At 42.4% G+C, this 6,941-nt stretch overlaps 1 pseudogene; it reads left to right on the top strand.

The window, feature by feature from the left end:
• Positions 1–8: 8 nt before the first annotated feature.
• On the top strand, positions 9–3,822 carry LOC104621797 (annotated as a pseudogene).
• The last annotated feature ends 3,119 nt before the right edge of the window (positions 3,823–6,941 follow it).

Consider the following 6,941-nt stretch of genomic DNA (forward strand, 5'->3'; position numbering starts at 1 on the left):
ACCTGCAGGCTGGTCCCCAACCCAGGGCACGATGATGATAATGGTAAGATGGGCCTTCAGGAGCCATTTCAGTGCTTAGGCACTACATCCTTCCCCAGGTATTACACATGGACACTGGGATCCGGCACAGTCGCCATGTGTGCACACTCACTGCACGGCGCACTGTCCCAGGAGGGACCCCAACATGCAGGGGCCCTTTGGCTGAGGCACTGCAGCCATCAGTGTTGAGACTCCACCTGCTCCTTGATCCCATGGCTAAGCCAGATGTGGCTACTTACTGCACTGTAAATCTGCTTTCACTTTTCTGATACACTCAGGTGATGGAGTTGGGGATGTCTGCGAGTCTGATTTTGATCAGGATAACAGTAATTGATCGGACTGATGTATGCCCTGAGAAGGCAGTGATCACCTTGACAGATTTCAGGGTCTATCAGACAGTGGTGCTGGACCCAGAGGGAGATGTGCAGGTTGATCTCAACTGTGTGGTTCTGAACCAGGTAAAAATACATCTGATCTTTCTTACCTGTCTGAGAAAGATCATTTGAAAACCACAGTAAAACTTTCTCTGTAGTTGCTGGACCTCTGGCAAACAAGTGAAAAGTGGAAACTGTTGGTTGGTTGACAATTTTACAGGGGTTATAATGAAGGAACTTTCTTTTAGCATATGATAGCTTGAAGCTGCTAATGGACTAAAATAACTACAGGCTGCTCAACTTGTTCTGGGTCAATTTCATTGCTGCCAAGGTGGCAAACATGAGACTTTTGTGTCACCCTATTGAAATATCTCTGTAGCAAACAGTTTTATGCATCCTTCCTACAGTTTGAAAGTATGACCTGCTGTATAGCAGAACATTTACTCCTAGACGGGGTCAAATAACTGTTATTTACACTAACACATTTTAGCCTTCAGGAGGCTAATGATGTGTTCTGAATCACAAGGAATGAGCAATTTACTCCTGTTGCCAAAGTCTCTACCAAGCCAGCTGAGATGTATACACCTTCCTTAACCCAGTCCTTGCAGTTTAATCCTGAACTCTGTGATCAAATTACATCAACTAAGCCTAGGAAAAGCCCTCTCCCCCCCCCCCCCCCCTTTTTTTTTTTTTTTTTTTTGTTCCATCTCCAATTCTGGCCAGGTTCAGTGATTTCAGAAGAAGATTGGGAGAGGGAGGGAAAGCATCAGAATACCAGTATGGTCAGTTCTGCAATGGGGAGAGAAAAAGCCCTCCTGACTGTGCACACAAGCATCTGAAACTTTAGGATTCGATTATAGTTCTTATGTTAATTCAGAGCTACAAGTGTTACAGACATGTTGTGAGCAAAAGGAGGGGAGTGCTAGAGGGAGGCCACAAAAGGCTGCCAGGCTTAGCCAGCTGAGCTCATCACTCATGCTAACTGCCCTGAATTTACTCTTATGGGGCATGGAAATTGTGCAGACTATGAACAGCGATCCCGGCCTTGCTGTTGGTACATACCCTCTTCTGAGACTCAAGTTTTATAGCAGAAAAACTTTTAGCATGTGAACGCATTTTCTGCAGACTTGATTTTAACCTGTGTGTATCCTCAGGTTACACAGTGTTCAATGGCATTGACTTTGAGGGCACTTTTCATGTGAACACGGTGACAGATGACAACTATGCTGGCTTTATTTCTGGTTATCAAGACAGCTCTAGTGTTTATGTGGTAATGTGGAAACAGACTGAACAGACATACTGGCAAGCGACTCCAGAGCTGTTGCAGAGCCTGGCATTCAGCTAAAGGTACCGCTCTCGGGTCCTAGCTGGGGACACTGGTCACCACAGCCTGGCTATGCTGTCCTGCCATGTGTTGGCCATGCCACCCTGCCAATTGACTGCCATGGGCTAAACCATCATGCTGTGCATTGGCCAAACCATCACACTGTGTTGGCCATGCTGCCCAACTGCTGTTCTCTCCCTGCAACGGGTGTCAAAACTGCTAAGTTGGACAGCTGCCCCACAGCCCTGTTAATAGCACCATTTTTAAAGGAACTTCATCTCCGGTCTTGCCCCTGCTCATCAGCTGGACTGTTTAGTCTCTGGTTTGTTTGTGCTCTGACTACAATTGGTCAAATTACCTCCTTCTCCTTGGTCCAGGTACTCGGTTACTTTTCCATGCAAGCAGCAGCTGCAGTTATGAAAGGGAAGTTATGGGCTTGTGAGCAGGAGGGAGGATGCTTTTGCAGGCCTGCTCCCTGCTACAAAAAGACTTAGAGCTCCTGAAAGCAACATTTTTCTGTGGTCAGCATTGGAAAATTGTATTTCTGCAGGCTGTGAAATCCAAGACAGGCCCTGGCGAGCACCTCCACAACTCCCTCTGCACATGGGAGACACCAGTGATCAGGTCAGGCTGCTGTGGAAGGACCCCCAAAATGTAGGATGGAAAGAGAAAGTCTCCTACTGCTGGTTCTTGCAGCACAGACCCCAGATTGGTTATATCAGGTATATACATGTCTGCCTAAACTGTTGTTTCTCAACACCTAATTCAGATGATAATCTGAGAATTTATAATATGTCTGGGCTTTGCACTGATGAAGCCTTATAACAGGTTAGACTTGTGAAATTCTGCCTGGAATTCTTTTCGTAGGAAAGGCAAGTTTGTAACTGAAGTTTTCTACCATCTGGCTGTTATAACTGTGCCTTACCCTAATAAGCCCTTTTCCAGCCTTAATACCTTTTTTTACAAGCTACTACTGGCCACTGATCTAAACAAACATGAATTTCAAAATTTCTTAATTTTGATCTCTTAGAACATTTTTATTGGAATTTTGATAGTTCATTTACATATTCTGTGATAACAGAATTAATCGGTTGTCCACTTAAAGGTTGGACTTTAAGCAGTGAAGACACACTGCTTCCCGCTCTAGTCACTATTGGGAAATACTTTATAACGGCCAGAATTTTTGGAAGTGAATGTTGCAAGAGGTGTCCAATGTGAGAGACATTAAGTCTCTCAGCCATAGTCCTGGCTGGAATGTATTTACTTTGTTAGTCTAATTTTGGAAATACTGCCTAGCAACTTTTGAAAAGGAAAGAAGAGTCTGTGTGGGGTGTGTGAAGTAATAATAATGACTTTATGAAAGACATTTTAAAAGGGCACCTATGAATATTTTTTCTTTTAGATGCTTTTTGAGAAACAATATCCTGAAAACAGCATCCTGAAAACAGCTTATTCAGGCTGTTTTTTGTTTAATTTGATGCTTTTGAAAAAGCTTTGAGTAAGATGTGGTATGTCTGATGTGGGGTGCACAAGTGTGAAAGCCTTTTGAATTGTTCAGTTAGAACTTTTGAGAAATTAAAATACCAACCAGTAGTTTCACTTTTCAATTCTAAATAACACATGGCTACACACCCTCACCAATTTAGTGTAAGTACATTAGAGCTATAAAAACACCCAGACGTTGGATCTGTTGAATGACTTTGGCTTCAGTTTGTACAGGAAAAGAAATTCTGACCCTATGATATCATAGGCTAGCCTATGCAGCTGACTCACAAGGTTTCAAATTCACAATTTCATAGTATCTTTTATTTTAAGATTTATATATAATTTCAAAAGAGAATTCTAAAAAGTTCAAACATGATCCTGTACATCTGCAACTTTTTTGTAATATATTGTCTATGTACAGTATCTGTGTATGAGTGTGTGTATATATATACACGTATATAAAGATGAGTATATATGTAATTTTATGCACATGTGTAAGTCTGTGTAAGATCTTTGTTGTTTTTGTTTAGGTGGAAGGTAGCTGTGGCCTTAATAATATACTACATTCAAAGGATTAGTATAATCCTTTATGGAGCTTGATTGCTTTAAATTACAATAATTCCTGGTGCTTTTGCTTCTTTGACAGAGATCTTGCACATCAAACTTTTAAGAGAAGTCTACTTTTCTTACTCACATTCTAGTCATATTCTCCCTTGTGTTGATATAGCTGCACGCTTCCTGGATTGAGGCTGAAAATTACTTCAGTATGACAAAGCCATGGTTTGCCTCAAGGATTCCCTTCCCACTGAGTTTATATCTGCCTGGAAAGATGTCCAGGGAAGCGCTCAACAGGATCTTGCTGACCAGGGGAGGGCCTCTACTCTACAGTCTCACTGAAGTGGAAGCACAGGTATGTGTTGTGTAGTAAAGAATTCGTAGGTTCATGCTGTCAAAAACAAGAACTGAAACAGTCTAGCACACTGACAAATAATGAACAATGCCTTGCATGCTAGACTTGCTACACCTAGGGCTCTTACAGTCTTGTGTCTCATCAGATATACAGGGATGCCAAGGAATGCCTAAATCTCCTGTCGAAGAGATTGGGAACATCTCAGTTTTTCTTTGGAGATATGCGAGTGTGATTTTTTTTTAATTTTTGTTATTTATTTCTTAAATGACAGCTAAAACAGGTACCTTTGTGGGTTTTTTTTAACCTGCCAGAATGTTAGAAGGTGCTGCACAGTAGTTTCATGTCTCACGCTACTTTTCAGATAAATCTGAGTGAGCAAACGGGGCACAAATGAGATCTTTGGACTAAGTCATTACAGTGTCTTCCTTATCCTGCATTTTTCCACAGAGAGGCAGATGCTGCCCACAGCTGCTCAGAAAATGTGGGGTACTTGATGAGTTAGTGTAGCACTTAGATAATGCTTTTCTAGCCACTGAATGTCACCTCCCATCATGCTTGTATGTAGAAAAAATGCTTTAAGCCTGAGCTGTTACCCCACGGTGGGAAGAGGGAAAGAATTGGAAGAGTAAAAGCGAGAAAACTCATGGGTTGAGATAAAGACAGTTTAATAGGTAAAGCAAAGGCCGCACATGCAAGCAAAGCAAAGCAAGGAATTCATTCACTACTTCCCATCAGCAGGCAGGTGTTCAGCCATCTCCAGGAAAGCAGGGCTCCATCATGCGTAATAGTTACTTGAGAGGACAGACGCCATAACTCCGGATGTCCCTCCACCCCGTCCTTCTTCTTTGTTCCAGTTTTATATATTGAGTATGATGTCATATGGTATGGAATATCCCCTTGGCCAGCCTGGGTCAGCTGTCCCAGCTGTGTCCCCTCCCAGCTTCCCGCGCACCCCCAGCCTTCTTGCTTAACAGGCCAGCAGGAGAAGCTGGACTGTCCTTGACTACTTAGCAATAACTCAAAACATCAGCACCTTATCAACATTTTCTCATCCCAGATCTAAAACACAGCCTCACACTAGCTTCTATGAAGCAAATTAACTCTATCCTGGCTGAAACCAGGACACTCTGATGCTAAAAACAAGTAACAAAGTATGTCAGTTATACTTCAGTTATTAATAAAACTTTATTGAGAATATTCATTAACGTGATTTCTGTATACACTTAACAAGATTTATAAGCCAGAAGTTTACCATCATATGGCATCAGAAGATTGCTCATAGTTTGCTGAAACTAGAACCATGTTTAGGAGTGACTTATGCATACTTTGTTGCTACCCAACATATATGAAGAAGATAAAAGATAAAGGTGTTAATTTTTTCCCTACTTAGTATATATTAATGAAATACATAATTTTCTCCCCTGTCCAGCTGAGGAGGGGGAGTGATAGAGCGGTTTGGTGGGCACCTGGCATCCAGTCAAGGTCAACCCACCACACCAGCATGCCTCTAGTTCAGGTGCTGAATTTAGAGATTAATTTTAACCTGTCTTTGAAAAGGTCTTATCACAATCTCTTTATTAAATACTTTTTGAAATTTGTAACTAATCTAAATTCACCCAGTGCCTCCAGAACATTTCTAATTTGAAGAAGATTTTTTCTTGCAAGGTGCTGAGCATGCAAAAGCGTCCATTGATTTTAGCAGTTTGCTTTTGATCTGCTTTCTAGCAGCATTTGGCTGTTGTACAAAATTGAAACTTTGACCTCTTAGAAGAAGGTAGCAATGTTGATTTCTTCAGTAATCTTGATGAAATGATTTGAGCGGAAGCACACCTATTTGCCCTTGGTTTGATCTACTATTGGTAATGGAATGAATAGCAGCTCTAACCCAAGCAGATAGGTGGGAGTTGAAAGGAACCAAGGCATCATTTTTGGCTAGGACTGAAATAACAGGGTAAAAAAACCCCACAACCCCACATTAATGACAGGAGCCCTGACAAATAGAGTAATCATATAATCTATATTCTACCGTTTGCCAGTGTATTGGGTCTGGCTGAGATGGAGTCAATTTTCCCCATAGCAACCCTCATAGTGCTGTGCTGTGTATTGGTAGCTAGAAAGGTGTTCATAACACAGCAGTGTTTTGACTACTGCTGAGCAGTGCTCACACAGCATCAAGGCTGTCTCTCCAACATTCCCCCACCCCCCTCACCACCAAAGGCCAGTAGGCTGGGGGTGGGCAAGATCTTGGGAGGGAACATAGTCAGGACAGCTGACCCAAACTGACCAAAGGGATATTCCATACCATATGATGTCTGCTCAGCAATAAAAGCTAAGAGAAAGGAGCGGGGAGGGGCATTGGTTATTACAATGTTTGTCTTCTGGAGCAACTGCTATGCATACTGAAGCCCTGCTTCCCAGGAAGTAGCTGGATATTGCCTGCTGATGGCAAGTACAGAATAAATTTTTTCTTTTCCTTTGCTTCTACGCATGGCCTTTGCTTTTGCTTTATTAAACTGCCTTTATCTTGACCAATGAGGGTTTTTTCCCATCTTATTTTCTTCCCCCCCCTGTCCTGCTGAGGAGGGGAGTGATAGAGCGGCTTGGTGGCACCTGGGGTCCCGCCAAGGGCAACCCACTACAACTGGAAATATACCCCATAGGTAACTGTCCTGGTTTCAGACAGGATAGAGTTAATTGACAGCAGCAGTTTTGTATTGTGTGCTATATCTATAGTAGTTTTTAACTGGCAAGCTTCTGTGTGGGTCACGGAGTTTGTCAGCTGCACTGCTTATCTCTTTATTTTGCTGAG

This window comes from Phaethon lepturus, unplaced genomic scaffold (assembly GCF_000687285.1).
Source record: "Phaethon lepturus isolate BGI_N335 unplaced genomic scaffold, ASM68728v1 scaffold17700, whole genome shotgun sequence".
Lineage (NCBI taxonomy): Eukaryota > Metazoa > Chordata > Aves > Phaethontiformes > Phaethontidae > Phaethon > Phaethon lepturus.